The sequence below is a fragment of the Moschus berezovskii genome, chromosome 22 (genome assembly GCF_049115385.1).
Source record: "Moschus berezovskii isolate FMDL1 chromosome 22, NW_MosBer_1.0, whole genome shotgun sequence".
NCBI lineage: Eukaryota > Metazoa > Chordata > Mammalia > Artiodactyla > Moschidae > Moschus > Moschus berezovskii.
The window spans coordinates 21,557,384-21,574,340 of NC_142481.1; positions in this window are offsets into that span (position 1 = coordinate 21,557,384).

Consider the following 16,957-nt stretch of genomic DNA (forward strand, 5'->3'; position numbering starts at 1 on the left):
TGACAAAAACTCTCCAGAAAGTGGGCATAGAGAGAGCATACCCCAATATAATAAGGGTCATGTATGACAAACCCACATGTCACATCCTGTGAGAGAGTGTGTGTGTGTGTGCATGTGTGTATGTGTGCACACGCTAAGTCACTTCATTTGTGTCTGACTCTGTGTGACCCTATGGACCCTGTAGTCTGCCAGTTTCCTCTATCCATGAGACTCTCTAGGCAAGAATACTGGAGTGGGTTGCCATGCCCTTCTCCAAGTGATCGTCCCAATCCAGGCACCAAGCATACATCTCTTAGGTCTCCTGCATTGGCAGGCGGGTTCTTTACCACAAGTGCCACCTAGGAAGCCCATTGTAACATCTTATTCAGGGCAAAAAACTTTTTCTCTAAGATCAGGAGCAAGACAAGGATATCCACTGTTGCCACTTTTGTTCAGCGTAGTTTTGGATGTCCTAGCCACAGCAATCAATGAAGAAAAACAAATAAAAGTCATTTAAATTGGAAAAGAAGTAAAACTGACATTGTTTGCAGATGGTACAATGCTATACATAGAAAATTCTAAACATGCTGCCAGAAAACTATTAGAGATCATCAATGATTTTGGTAAAGTTGCCGGATACAAAATTAGTATACAGAAATCTTGCATTTCTACACACTAACAAAAAATACCACAAAAGAAAGTAGAGAAACAATCCCATTTACCACCATATCACAAAGAATAAAATTCATAGGAATAAACCTATATAAGGAAGTAAAGGATCTGTACTCCAAAAAAATAAGATGCTGATGAAAGAAATTGAAGAAGACTCAAACAAATGAAAAGATATACTGTGTTTGTGGATTGGAAAAATTATATTGTTAAAATGACCATACTTCTCAAGGCCATCTACAGATTCAGTACACTCCCTAACAAATTTCCAAGGGAATTTTTCACAGAACTAGAACAAAATTTTTAAAAATTTGTATGAAGACACAAAATACCCCAATAATCAAAACAATCTTGAGAAAGAAAAATGGAGCTGGAGAAATCATGCTCCCTGACTTCAGACTATACCACAAAGCTACAGTAATCAAAGCAATTTGGTACTGGCACAAAAACAGACATATAGATCAATGGAACAGAATGGAAAGCCCAGAAATAAACTCAAGAACCCATGGTCAATTAATCAATGACAAAATAGGCAACAATATACAAAGAAGAAAAGACAATCTCTTCAATAAGTGTTACTGGGAAAACTGAACAGGTATATGTAAAAGAATTAAGTTTGAACATTCTCTAACACCATATACAAAAAAAATACTTAAAATAGATTAAAAATCTAAATAGAAAACAAGATACTATAAAATTCCTAGAGGAAAACATAGGCAGAACACTTTTTTGACATAAATTGCAGCAATATATTTTTGGATCTGTCTTCTCCAGTAATGGGGAAAAAAAAAAAGAACAAATGGGACCTAATTAAACTTAAAAGCTTTTGCACAGCAAAGGAAACTATAAACATAATGAAAAGACAACCTACGGACTGGGAGAAAATATTTTCAAATGATGCTACCAACAAGGGATTAATTTCCAAAATATACAAACATTTTATATGGCTTAATATAAAATAAATCAAAAAATGGGCAGAAGACCTAAACAGACATTTCTCAAAAGATATACAGATGGCCAACAAACACATGAAAAGATGCTCAATGTCACTAATTATTATAGAACTGCAAATCAAAACTGCAATGTGGTGTCACCTCACACCGGTCAGAGTTGCCTTTATTAAAAAGTTGCAAATAGAGAGGGTATAGAGGAAAAGGAACCCTCCTACACTGTTGGTGGACATGTAAATTGGTGAAGTTACTACATAAAACAGTATGGAAGGTCCTTAAAAAACTAAAAAGAGAGTTGCCATATGATCCAACAATCCCACTCCTGAATGCCTATTCAGAGAAAATAATAATAATTCAAAAAGATACAAACACCTCAATGTTCACTGCTGCACAATTTACAATAACGATGGAAGCAACCTAAATATCCATTAACAGATGAATAGATAAAGAAGATATGGTATACACACACACACACAAACACACACAGAGTGGAATATTACTCAGCCATAAAAAGAATGAAATAATGCCTTTTGCAGCAACATGGATCGACTAGAGATTATCATATTAAGTGATGCAAATCTTACAGAGAAAGACAAATATACGTCACATATTCAGAATCTAAAAAAATGATACAAATGAATTTATCTACAAAGCAAAAATAAACTTGCAGACATAGACAACAAACTTAGGGCTACCAAAGTGGATAACAGGATGCAGTGGAGAGAGTCAGTATGAGAAAGATAAATTAGGAGTTTGGGATTAACATGTGTGTGCATGTGTGCTAAGTCACTTTGGTCATATCCAACTCTTTGCTGCCCTATGGACCATAGCCAGTCAGTCTTCTCTGTCTGTGGAATTCTCCAGGCAAGAATAATGGAGTGGGCTGCCATTTCCTCCTCCAGGGGATCTTTCCAACCTAGGAATCAAACCCTTGTCTCTTGTGTCTTCTGCATTAGCAGGCGAGTTCTTTACCACCAGCGCCACCTGGGAAGCCTGAAAGTGAAAGTGAAGTCTCTCAGTCGTGTCCGACTCTTTGCCACCCCATGGACTACAGCCTACCAGGCCCCTCAGTCCATGGGGTTTTCCAGGCAAGAATACTGGAGTGGGTTGCCATTTCCTCCTCCCTGGGAAGCCTAGGATTAATATATACACACTACTAGAACTGCAAGGAGAGCCAACCAGTCCATCCTGGAAGAGATCAGTCCTGGGTGTTCATTGGAAGGTCTGATGCTGAAGCTGAAACTTCAATACTTTGGCCACCTCATGCGATGAGTTGACTCACTGGAAAAGACTCTGATGCTGGGAAAGGTTGGGGGCGGGAGGAGAAGGGGACGACAGAGGATGAGATGGCTGGATGGCATCACTGACTCGATGGACATGAGTTTGAGTGAACTCCGGGAGTTGGTGATGGACAGGGAGGCCTGGCGTGCTGTGATTCATGGGGTCACAGAGAGTCAGACACAACTGAGCGACTGAACTGACTGACTGACTGATACATAAAATAGGTAAATAGCAGGAAACTACACTCAATATCTTGTAATAATCTATAGTGGGAAAGATCTGAAAAAGAACATATATATATGTGCATTTGTGTGTGTGTAACTGAATTACTTCGCTATAAACTTGAAATCAACACAACATTGTAAATTAACTGTAACTTCAATAAAAAAGCAATTCTCAAAGATTTCTAAGGAGCTATGCCTAATGTGTCAGAACATTAACCCTTTGATCTTTGTGCTGAATTTTATATACCACCAATGAATGATAAATCTTCTTCACTTCCATATTATTTCCTAGTTTGACAGAGGCACTATATTTTTATAATATAGTCTTACTTGCAATGCAAATATTTTCAGTGTCTCTCACATCAATAAAATGTAATATTAATTTAAAAAAGAATTATGAACTAAGTAGACATCCTTCTAGCCCATTGGTGTCACTTCCACATACTTATGGGCATTGTCAAGTATTCTTGTGTTTAATTTACATAAACAGTGTTGTAATATATCATGGTACAATCTACCCTTTTCTTCCAAAATTGTTTTCCCTCTCTAGCCATGAGCTAGACAGTTTTATTTAAAAAAGAATCAGCACACTTTTTTTGAAAAGACCAAAGAGTGAATATTTTAGGCTCTACAGGTCTCAACTACTCAACTCTGTGTATCTAGGACAAAAGCAGCGCCTATGTGAATATTACCATAGACAGAATGTAAATAAATGGGTGTAACTGTCTTCCAATAAAACTTTATTTACAAAAACAGATGCCAAAGATTCAGCCTGCCTCCCACTCTAGTTCATCCATTTTAGCTATTCTATAGCAGTCCACTCTCTGAAGACAGCAAGAATTTTTATCCACTACTTCACTGATGTCAAACAGTTTGTCACTATTTCCTTGTATTACAAGTATCCTGTAATGCACTTCTCATATGGACCCTTCCATGTATCTGTAAGAGAGTTTCTCTAAATTAAATTCCTACAAAAATTTGCTGAGTTAGAGTGTCAGTTCAATACCTACAGCCAGATTGTTCTCTGAAATGCTCATACCATTTTATGGCTCTACTGTCATGCAGAAAAATGCCTGTTTTTCCTTCAATCTCATAGCCACTACAAGAATAACTCCTTGAGCTGGTCACATGAGGAAGCAGAAGATGCCTGAAGGTTGGTTCCTGAGTACCCAGACACTTTCTGCTCCTAGCTTGCAAGTCATGACTGAGGAAGGAGGTAAGGCTGGTTGCTTGTGTTAAGCCATGATACTTATTTCAAAGGATGAACTTCATGTGATCACATCTTATTAGGTTTAACTCACAAAAGCACTGCTCTTTATTTTCTATATATATATTATATATATATATATATATATATATAGAGAGAGAGAGAGAGAGAGGAAAAATTCTTCCCTCATAGCTCAATCAGTAAAGAATCTGCCTGCAATGTAGGGCACCCAGGTTTGATTCCTGGGTCAGGAAGATCCCCTGAAGAAGGAAATGACAACCCACTCCAGTGTTCTTGCCTGGAGAATCCCATGGATAGAGGAGCCTGGCAGGCTATAGTCCATGGGGTCACAAGAGTTGGACATGGCTCAGCGACTAAACCACCACCACCTAGGAGGAAAAAAGGAAATCCATGAACCAGTTGGCTTTGACACTGATGACCCCAGGAATGATTTTGCAATGCAAGAAATCTATTTCCTGGCCTCATAACATCATTTCCAGAGATGTGATCACCAGAGGAGATGGCATTTCCATAAAGATCTTTCTGCTTCTGCAGGTGGATAATGACCCAGAAGTGAAAGTCTCTTCACTTTCAATAGACACCCTGGATGGTTATCTGATATCTGCCCTTGCTCCTGACCAACCAGGATAGAGATAGGAGGTCCTGCCACACTGGGAAAAGCCTGAGTGTTTTTATACAGGTATGCAGGTCAGGAAGCAACAGTCAGAACTGTACATGGAACAACAGACTGGTTCCAAATAGGAAAAGGAGTATGTCAAGGCTGTATATTGTCACCTTGCTTATTTAACTTCTATGCAGAGTACATCATGAGGAACGCTGGGCTGGAAGGAGCACAAGCTGGAATCAAGATTGCCGGGATATGCAGATGACACTACCCTTATGGCAGAAAGTGAAGAGGAACTCAAAAGCCTCTTGAGGAAAGTGAAAGAGGAGAGTGAACAGGTTGGCTTGAAGCTCAACATTCAGAAAACAAAGATCATGGCATCTGGTCCCATCACTTCATGGGAAATAGATGGAAAAACAGTGGAAACAGTGTCAGACTTTATTTTTTGGGGCTCCAAAATCACTGCAGATGCTGATTGCAGCCATGAAATTAAAAGACGCTTACTCCTTGGAAGGAAAGTTATGACCAACCTTGATAGTATATTAAAAAGCAGAGACATTACTTTGCCAACCAAGGTCCGTCTAGTCAAGGCAATGGTTTTTCCCGTGGTCATGTATGGATGTGAGAGTTGGACTGTGAAGAAAGCTGATCACCGAAGAATTGATGCTTTTGAACTGTGGTGTTGGAGAAGACTCTTGAGAGTCCCTTGGACTGCAAGGAGATCCAACCAGTCCATTCTAAGGGAGATCGATCCTGGGTGTTCATTGGAAGGACTGATGCTAAAGCTGAAACTCCAATACTTTGGCCACCTCATGCGACGAGTTGACTCACTGGAAAAGGCTCTGATGCTGGGAAAGGTTGGGGGCGGGAGGAGAAGGGGACGACAGAGAATGAGATGGCTGGTTGGCATCACCGACTCTGTGGACATGAGTTTGAGTGTACTCCGGGAGTTGGTGATGGACAGGGAGGCCTGGCATGCTGTGATTCATGGGGTCGCGGAGAGTCGGACACAACTGAGCGACTGAACTGAACTGAACTGAACTGAACTGAGTGGTCATTAGAATAGGGAAGACTCCCTTAGGAAAATGCAACATTTGGAGACTGGGGTAAGTGTTAAATTACCTAAATTATCTAAATTCTGTAAAATCTCACTTTCTCCTTTTTCCTAGTCATTCATTCAGCTAACAGCTTTTATTAAGCACTGAATATGTGTCAGATGTTGCCATTGACTGCAACTAATAAAGCTTCCTGTCTTCTTGGAGCATGCAATCTAATGGGAAGTAGACAAACAATAAGCAGAGTAAATACGTGACTCACATCTGCTCATTTATTTCTACTTCATATCTACTATGTACCAGGAGCTGAGATTTTTACAACGTGGTCCCCAGCTTCAAGAGGTCCACACTTCGATAAGTGAGACAGATGGGTAAAAGAAACGAAATGCAATGTGACCATTATTCAAAGTATATTCAAATGCAACAGAGCATGTATCATTCATAACATTGTCATTACGGGGCTGTGATGAGTTCTGCTCCAGGCAGTGGGAGAATAAAGACCCCTTGAACTTCATAGCCATATTACTAGAGTTTTCCAGAGAAACAGAACTCATAGGAAATTTATGTGTGTGTATGCATATATATATAACAATATTACAGAAGATTTATTATAGGAATTGGCCTATGTAATTATGGAGACCAAGAAGTTCCACACTCTGCTGCTTGCAAGCAGAAGTACCAGGAAAGCCAGTGGTGTAATTCAATCCAAATCTGAAGGCCTGAGAACCAGAAGTGCCAAGATCCAAGGGCAGGAGAAGATGCGAGTCCCAAGTCAAACAGAGAACAGATTTGCCTTTCCTCCACCATTTTGTTCTATATAGGCCCTTGACAATTTGGATGATGCCCACTCTGCTTGGTGTCTTGGAAAGTAGGAACATACCAAGTAGAGAGAAATGGAGGAGGACATTTGGGGCTAGGGAAACAAATTTGGCAAAAGGTGGAGGTCTGGAAGGTAGGCCACATATTGAGTCATGAAGGACCGAAGAAACTGAGGAGTTAGGCTAGTGTCTGAAGTCTTTCAATGAGCAGTGATGACAAATGGCATCTCTTCTGAAATGCTTCCAGATGAACAGTCACGTTTTTAAGAAGACGTCTCTGGACCCTTTGACCTGAACAGGCTGCCTGGGTCACAGTGGGCACTCAGTAGAAGTCTACTGTATGAGCGGCTGATACTTAAAAATGCAGCATCAAACTCAAGGCACAATTATTCCGTTTCTCGAGGGGATGATCAGTTTCACACAACAAAACTGTGTTTGAAGAGCCTGGCAAAGAAACAAATTGGACTTATGGTTATGTCTTTGTTTTAAAAATGCTATCATCTTGAAGGCAGAATTCCAATATTCCTTATGCAATGTACTGCTCTGTGTTGGAGAAGGTTATCTAAGGCAAGTAAGCGGACAGAAATGCAAACGGTTCTAAGACAAATATTCTTTGTCCAAGTAACATGGTCCCTGGGAGAGCATGGAGCCACGTCTAACTGAAGCCAAAACCACTGTCAACTTCAGACTACTCTGGAAATGGGAGTGAGTATAGAGAGTGGGTGAGACTGCAAATTCTCAGGGACCTGGGCCATTTATGGGTGATGGGATGCCTCCTATTTTTGAAAAGTAATTATTAACTTATTTTCTTTTCTTTATGGCTCTTTATGCCGCTCAAATCTCAGAGAGGTTTTAGAACCAGAGAATAATGGTTTGTGGTGGGGGGTGATGGTGCTGCTGCTATGGAGGGATGCAGGGTTTGCTCCTTGGTGGCCTCTGTGTCCTTGAACTGGAGCTGAAAGAGGCAATCCCACCTGATCCTTACTGGCAGGTTAGCTCTGCTTTCTCTCATTTACTCTGATTTTTACTCTCATTTTTTTTTTTTTTTTATTTTACTCTGATTACTAACAAACTTGGTCCTTCTGCCTGGGGTGGTCTCTGAGGACCACGGTAGAAAGACTCTTTCTAGATTTCTCTTCCCAGATGTGGGGACTGGGGTAAGTGCTGCCCCTCTGTAGGCCCAGTATCTTTACCTGTGAGGGAGGGACACAGCAGCCTTGGGGACTAAATGAGACAATGCGTGGGGAGTGGCAAGGACAGAGCTCAGCACTTGTCCAGCCCGTTCTGTAACACTGATGCTCTTCTCGTTCCCCTGCTGTCTACTGAGGGATGAAGGGAGGGTGTCCTGGCTTTGACACAAGGATGTCTACTTTCATCATTTTGGCCAACTCGGTTTCACGTGCGTGATCATTCATCCAGGAGACTGATTGCTACACAGTTGAGACAGAAGAAGATCGTGTATCCACTTGCATTGTTGCTTAACAAACGAGAACATGATAGTGGCGCCCAGTGCCAAGCATTTATATAGATCATGTAGCCATGAGTTGGCTGGGGTTCAGCCCATCTCGGTTGAACTCAGTTGGGTGCCTCTCCTCTAAGTGTCTTTTATTTTCCTCCTTGAACCAACAAGCTAGCTTGGATGTGCTCTTCTCATGGTGATGAGAGCAGTGCAAGAGATGAGCAGAAACACAAAGATGTCTCAAGTTCACGGCTCAGAATTGGTGCAATGTCCCTTCCACCTCATTCCATTACCCAAAGCCAGGCTCTTGGGCAAATACAATGTCAATAGGTGGGGAAATATGTCCCAATGTATTAATGGGAGGAACTATAAACTCATTTGGCAAAGAGCCGAACACAGAGAGGGGCCAAGAATTGGGCCAAAAGCTCTATCCATGGCAGGTTATGTTCTTATAATCTCTTCAGCAGTTCAGTTGTGTCAACACATCTATAGATTGAGGGAGGGGGAAAGATTATCTCACAACCAACACACTGAACACACACATATCTATTCATGGATTCAACAGATATTTACTGAATCCTCACTATGAGCCAGGTACTTTTGAGGCACATGATACCATGATAAATAAGAAAGACAAATCCCTTGCTGTTCACGTTCTGGAAGGCAAGACAAACAAACAGGTAATGCTTCCACCAACAACCAGGAAAAGGTTACTTGGTGGTAATTACAAAACAAAACAAAAGAAGATGGGGTGATAAAGAGCACCCAATACGTGGAACAGTTTTAGAGAGTAAGGGGATATCCAATCAAAAAATTATGTTCTTAATTTTTTTATTTAAATATATTTTTTTAAATGTTTACAATGTTGTGTTGGTTTCTGACATACAGCAACACAAATCAGCCACGATTATACATACATCCCCTCCCTCTGCAGCTGCCCTCCCCTCCCCCAATCCCATCCCTCCAGGTCATCACAGAGGGCCAGACTGGGCTCCCTGAGTGACTTCTCACCGGCTCTCCGTCTTCCACCTGATAGTGAATGTATGCCGATGCTAGTTTCTACATTCATCCCACTCTCCCCATGCTCTTTATTGAACACCTTCCAGAAGTTTCTGGTCTGATGGTCTCAGCTGTCAATATGCTTTCGGATACCCCGATGGCATTTCACGCTCAGCTCAGATGAGTGCCCCTCCACCCTTTCCTCTGCTTATAACTCAACTAAGAGGAGAGGAACAGTGCCAAATTTCATGCATAGCTTTTCTCTTTTGAAGAGGGTCTTCACTTTTCAGGAGGAACATTGAGTGCTGTGTTATAGTCTTTTTAAATGTCTGTCTATGAAAAGCAAGCATGGTAGAAAGCTGGTCTTCCCACATCACTATCTTATGCATCACACAGTAGCATCAGCTGTAGCTATGTGGCACACCAGACCATGGTAAACAGCTGAATATCAAAGGCAGGATTATTATTACTTAGCCCAAAAAGTTCCCCATTGATAAAATTGTCCAGTGAGATAATTACACTGAGGAGCGAGTCATCAAAAAGAGAGACTGGATGGAGTTGTTAAATTTGATTAACCACACGTTAACAATATATCGGTATTGGGCAGTCTGGGAAAGCCATTTGTGCATCTGATAATGTTGCAGTATTTTCATCTGAACACTGACACTGGGGTGACGTAACCATAGTTTTACTTCCTTGGTTCTAGCAATGTTTTGAGATGTTTCCTTTGAAGATAAGAGCATGAAGACTTGGATCTGACAACGCTGCCCCAGGCGCCCCTCCACTGGGTTCTGTAAACGCCCTGTGCTGCTATTGACTCTCGAGGGAGTGAGTGAAGATCAAGTGAGGACCTGAGAAGGACGGGGTCGCTGGGCATGGCTGACTTCTGCAATTTTCCACGACAGACAATTCAGGAGGAATGGAATAATTGTGTAAGTCCTGCTGCATCCCTAGCCAAATACCTTGCAATGATGCTGGCTCCATCCCAGAGCCCTGGAGCTTTGGCACACCTGAACTTCCTAGGTAAGTTTCAGTGGCTTTAGTACTCAGTCAGACTAAAATTATATCACCCCAGACCACCCAAAGGACTTGAGGGGATATCCTCCAATTCCAGTATCCGTTTGTCCTTCTTTTCTTTCCAGCTACCCTGAAGCTGTACACCAACCCCACCCTACGTCTACCCCCACATATACACCATCTCTAATTCTTGATAGTCACCCTGGAGAAATAGAAATCAGGCCTTTTCAGACGGGCTAACAAAGGAAAGGTTCACCGCCCACCACACACACTCACACACACACACACTCACACACACTCACACACACTCACACACACACACACCCACACACACACACACACACTCACACTCACACACACACACACTCACACACACACTCACACTCACACACACACTCACACACACACACTCACACACACACACCCACACACACACACACACACACACTCACACACACACACACCCACACACACACTCACACACACACACACACACACTCACACACACACACACACACTCACACACACACACACACACCAGGATCACCCTTCACACATATACACATGCACCTTCACACTCATACATCCTTGTTTAGGGGAGTTTGGTTCCCATTCGATTGCAAAGACACACATGAAATACAGAACCACACGTCCCTTTCTTGAGTCCTCAACAAATTCTAAGCAAAACTCAACGATGGGACTTTTATCATTTTTTTTTTCTGGTATATGTGTGTGTGTGAGACAGAATTCTTAGTCTGTAGAACTGTCTAGTGAGAAATTTACAGGCAGAATTGACTCTTTGTCTCTACAAAGCCATGAAGGAAAGAGTCTAAGTGGTAATTGTATGCACAGTTCAAAATATTTTAAATGAACTTGTTCTCACAAAGAAATAAGTTATGAAGTTAACTTTTGTATGTGTGCGAATAATTAAACTATTGTCACGACTTTAAATTATCATCCATTGTTAACTTACATCATTAAATCTTACCTCTTTGCTAAAGAATAATGAAAAAATGCACTTAATTAACAGTTATTGCAAGCTCCAGGCCATTGATAATGCCAGTCTGAGTCTGAAATTCACAAGTGTGTTTTGTACTTCCCTCCCCGTTGTTGTGCTGGGAAGCAAAGCCTCGTAGTGTGAGGAGTGACGCTGATTCTCCTGTATCAGGACCAACTATCCTGGAATACTGCATTCTCCCTGAATCGTCCAGTCACACAAGGATTTTGCATCTGTGCAAAGAGAGGTACTGGTGGCCCAGCTGAACCTTTGTTCTTCTTATGGGATTTACAAAACACTTTCAGCCGCTGCCATGTCAGAGAACAAACTCCTCCCATGACCATCCTATGTGTAAAACATTTAAGAGATTTGTTGGATAATTTTGGGGGCTGAGAAGCTGATAGCTGGGTTAGCAGAAAGGGACTTGGGTGGATCTTTCAACTGATCCCTGTGGAAGAAGATGACTCGGGTTAATTTCCTTGTTGTTTCGATTAAGGAGGTGATAGATTTTTTTTTTTTTCCTGGATATTGTTAAAGAGGCTTGCCAGGCCTTAAGGAATGTGTGGCATTCTTCACATGAAATAAGGCCAATCAGTGGAATAATGAGGAAAGTAATATCTCCCCAGAGAGGCTGATGGGGTTTTCATCAAATCAGCCAACCTTTCCCGTCACTTACGCCTCCATGCACTCCCAGCAGGCCCTGCTTGCCTGCCTCCCCTCCTTCCTTCCCTTTGTCAAAACTCCCTTATGGTTATTAGCCATATCCAAATTCTCAGGGACCCAGGCCATTTAGAGGCACTGGACACCTCCTTTTTTGAGGAAATAATTATTAACTCTTATTTTCTTCTCTTAATGACTCAACTACCCCTCAAGTCTCAGAATGGTGGGTGGGGAGCTGCAAAGCAATGGGGGATTTGATCCTTGGTGGCCTCCGTGTCTTTGAAGTGGATCTGAGACAGGCAGCCCTACCAGATTCCATCCTGGAGCAGAGAAAGTGGGACAGACCACACCACGGTGGTCCAAGGGGTCTTAGGTGGTTCAGTCTTGCCCTCAGCCCATTTCCTTACTTCAACCCCACGGTCAGGAGCCTGGAAACCAGTTGACTAAAATAGACCTGCTCCCTGTGGCTTACCGGAATAGCAAGGACTTGAGAGAGAGGATCAAATAAGATGTCTTGGGATGTGTGCTGGAAGACATCTGGTTGTGTTTCCCTTGTGGCTCTGGGCTACTCTGCTCATCAAGGGATGGTTTTCTGCACTGCAAGGAGATGCCACTTCAGTGCTGCCAGGCTCTCCTCCAATGGCAGCGTCGATGGGAAAGGCAGCTGCACACCACAAGGTGTCGGCTGATAGGCACACACCACCACGTAATGGCTTCGGCATGGTCATCCTCTCTGCACCAATGGCCTGTTGGCTGTGTACCTTGTGAGGACTTCACCAGGCATCGCCAGCAGATGGGGAAGGGGCATGCTGGAAGCCCGCAGTATCTCCTTGCCCACTGGACGTTCACAGAAGCAAGCTGCCCTGACCGACTCCCAACACACAGGTTCATCTGCAGACCCAGCACCAGGAAGCAGCCCCTGAATGCTCCTTTTGCGATGCAGGAGCCGTGGATCTCCTCCACCAGGGCTGGGGGCCGGGGTCACAAAAGAAGGGAAACAATTCCTTTTTGCCTGTGAAAGTTTTCCAAATTAACTGGGTTCCATGCACAGGAGTCCTCCCACAGTGCTCGGCAAATGATTCAAAGCCTCCACATGATTTCATCTGTGCAGACTCTAATCCACTTACTTAATGAAATACATAATTAACATATTATAATTGCAGTAAAGATGGTTTTGACAGAAATCATTTCCCGTATCTAATACCGTGGTAATTTAATCTGTTCCCCACTCCCTAACACGACCCTCTATGATTAAGTTTCATAAGAATTTTTTTGATTGATTGACTCATCTGACGGGCCTGGGCCTTGCTAAAGGAGTGTCTGTCAGTTTCCGGAGCAGCATGTGAAGTCACGGCAGATGGCTGCACGGCTCTGTGCGTTGCCTCCCTGTGTGGTCTCCCGTCTCTCCCACTTTTCCTTCCCTTCCCCTTCTTCTAAATGCCCTGATAATCCACCCTCCGCTCGCCTGAACTGCCAAAACCCGGCATGTTTTTATCTGCTGCTCTCCTCTGCTGTGGGCATGCTTATTAAAGGCAAGGAAAGTAGGAAGCGCTTGGGTGGCAGTGGAAACCAGATGTCTGTCTCCCCCAGCCTGGCCACACCCCATCCTGTTCCCCCAAGCCAACCTGGTTCTGCCTGCCCTGTTTCTGTCTTGAATCCTGCATGATGGCTAAAGGAGATGCAGAACCAGCCCTTCCTCTCCCCCTCGTCCCAGCCCTGCCAGAGCTCTGCTCTGTCCTGGGGGCACCACTGACCTCAGAGTCAGAGTGAGGCTCACCCCTCCCCTGGCCTTCCCCTCCATGTCCCTACAGAAGCAAACACGCACACTTTCCTGCCATAGAGAGTGGGTTGCAAGCATCTGGATTGCTCCTTGGATGGATTGCTCAGTGGATGGGAATTCTAAGACAGTAGGAAATGTAAAGGGTGATGCTGAAGTCTGGTTACTGGGAAAAGTGCCTGCAAGATTTAAAATGCCAAGAAGCAGGAGAGGCAGGAAGGGGCCTGCAAAGTGAGTGAGAAAGCAGCCCCATGTGAAGGTCTGCACTTGTTGATTTCTCGGTGCTTCCTCAAAGTTTCTACTGTCTGTTAAGCACCCACTGTATAACCAGGTACTGGGGACCATGATCTCCAGTTAACAGATGAGAAAATGAGCCTCTGTGGGGTTAAACACTGCATTTGAGGCCACCTAGCAAGTTGGTGGTAGAATCAACTGGAGTGATCTTGCCGGGGTGGTGGGTGCTGGCTCATGGGTGCTCCACCATCTGCTGAAGGGAAGAGGCCAGAGCAGAGGTGTAGGCACGAACACACAGAGAGTGTCTGCTGGGGAAGGAGGGTGCGTTGGAAGTCAAGGACACCCTGGTTTTCAAGTTGCTGTGGCCTCTCCCTGTGGGTAGCGGTCAGATGGTGTCTCCGAGGCCCTCTCACTGACACGGGCCTTCCCAGCAGGCTCATCTCAAAGCCCCTCCCCAGGAAGCACCCCATTATGCCAGCAGGATCACACCTGTCATCTATTGCAGCTCATCACATGTTTTTTCCAAAATGCAATTCTTTATAGACTCATTATATCTTCTTTCTGGGCCACAGCTCCCTGGAGTGCAAGCTGGGGCTTCCCAGCATTTCAGAGGTGTGGATACAACAGGTAGAAGATCCGTGGGATACACATGCCTCCTTCTTCCCAGCATCCACCCTCCAGCTGAGCCAAGTGGGTGATGGACTGGAGCCCAGTTCTCCCTCCCACCAGCCCTCCCACCCCTTCTCCCACCTGAGGGTCCAGCTCAGAAGCCCAGCTGACTTGGCTCTGAGAGCAGCATGAGGACACTGCTGCAGGACCTCCTCGGAGGCTCTTTCGCCACCTCCAGGGCTTGGAGGCCCCAACCGATCCATGGAACACTGGCTTAGTGCTCCCCACCCTCATAGGGTCCTAGCCATCTTTGTCTTGTGGGCCTCCTGCTCTATAAAAAATATTCCAAATTCTACTTTACAACCTTACTGGTATAATGACAATAGAACCTTGGACACTAAAAGCTCATTTTTTTTCTATAATTTTAATTAGAATTAAAATATTTATTATTTAAGGCCCTGAAGTATGAGTGAACAGTCTGCCTGGCTCCTCTGCCCCTGACTATCCAGGCAGGGTGCCCCCAACTTGGCCAAGCCAAGCAGCCCAAAGGCCACAAGGGTGTCCCTGGTCAGGACACTCAGGGGCTCTGCAATCTGCCACCCACTCATTCCTCTCTAACTCCCCTGGACATGCAGAAATCAGCTTGGCCTGACCAACCACCCCCTATAAAATGGTCTCCCCTGGGAAAGGATGAGCTGCCATGAGGCTGGGTTCTCTCATGGAGAGAGAAAAGACATCTTGACAACGTTTTAAGATGAGGGCTGGGAGAGGATGTAGGGGTCAGTGCCCACAGGTGTATGAAAGCTTCCAGGGTCCTGGCGCCAGTTCTCTTAGGATTGGCCCGTGGTGTCCCCCTCTCCTATACACACCTCATCTATCTTCCTTCAAGTTCAAGACACAATGCAGGGACAACTGACTGGTCCCCAAGGAGCAACCTTTATATTGAATAGTCAAAGTGACACCCCCCACCCCAGGTGATGCCAGTCACCCAGGGCACACACATTCCTGCGGCATGATCCCTTCTAAGCCATGAGCCTCCAACAACGGACCATGTGTCCCCCTCCAGGCTGGCCTCTCTGTCACTGTCTATAAACAGTGAGTGTTGTGAGGATGGTCCATCCTTATTTCTCTGAATCTTAACACAGAAGCTTGAGAATGAAAGGAAAACAGCTTACGCCTGACTGGTGTTAAAGACTTCCTCTGCCGCCAAAGCCTGTGACTCCGAAGGACTGTGACATCCTCCTGGGATTAGGGCTGCTTGAGAGAGGCCAGATCTGAGCAGGGGCAGCCTGGGGGCCAGACGGGATGAGGGCGGGGCGTGGCCAGAGGAAGGCCAGTTGCAACCTGGGGAGCCCTGGGGTGGGGGTGGGGACGCGTGCATCCAGCCTCCAGCCCAGCAGCTGCCCCCAGGCTCTCAGGTCCTGGTGGCAGGTCGTGGGCCCAGCGTAGCAGGGCAGCCTGTGGTTTGCGCCTGCCAGCTGGGGGAGGGGAGGCTCCGCGTGAGTGGCAAGTGTACACGAACACCACCACGTCAACTGCCAATATGTTATGAGGCCTTGGTAACAATCCTGAGTCTCCGGGGAGCGCTGCTGCAGTTCAAGTGCGCACCAGACAGAGAGAAAACAATTTCTGGTGCCAATAATGCAGCACAGATGAAAAATGTTTTAATATTTGAAGCTGCTTTATGGCAGAAGCGATGACAGTGATGGACTCAATGTCAGCTTTTTTTCCTGAAATGTCATCTTTCGTCTATGAGTTTTCCCTGCTCTGGAGGCATGCAAGCCTGATGCTGGCGCGTTGCAGCCATTGATCATTGATTTTGTTCTAAATGGAAAGCTTGCCAGAAGACTAGAAATTCTGGAATTTATTAGGATTTCTTTAAGAGGCACTTTAGCTCAACAGTTCTCATTATTGTCTTTACAATGTTACTTATTTTTCTTTTTATGTCATATGATTTGTAAAGGGTTGGTACTCAGAGAACAACACACGATTAAACCATTGTGCGTGCCGGAGCTGCTGGCTTAGTCAAAGGGGTTCTCGGGGGGCTAAATACATATTTGACTTGGAAACGACAACATAGGGCTTTTTTCGCAGGGAAATCTGTATTTCGAAATTTGTTGATGGGGGTTGTGCTAAACGGTGTTTCAATGAAAGTTTTGATTAAAAAGCATCACTTATAAATTAATACTTCTTAACTCCATGCAGAAAAGGCTGAATATTTTCATGTTCTGATCTGGGGTCTGTAAGCACCCTGGAGTGGGAACCACGCGCCCGCAGCAGGATGGAGATGAGCCCCACTCGACCCTGTTCCGACTCTGGGTGGGCCAGTTAGGGTCTAAAAGCTTGTCATTGTACTTATTTACAGGGACGTTACCTCATGAATGCCAAAGAGTGGCT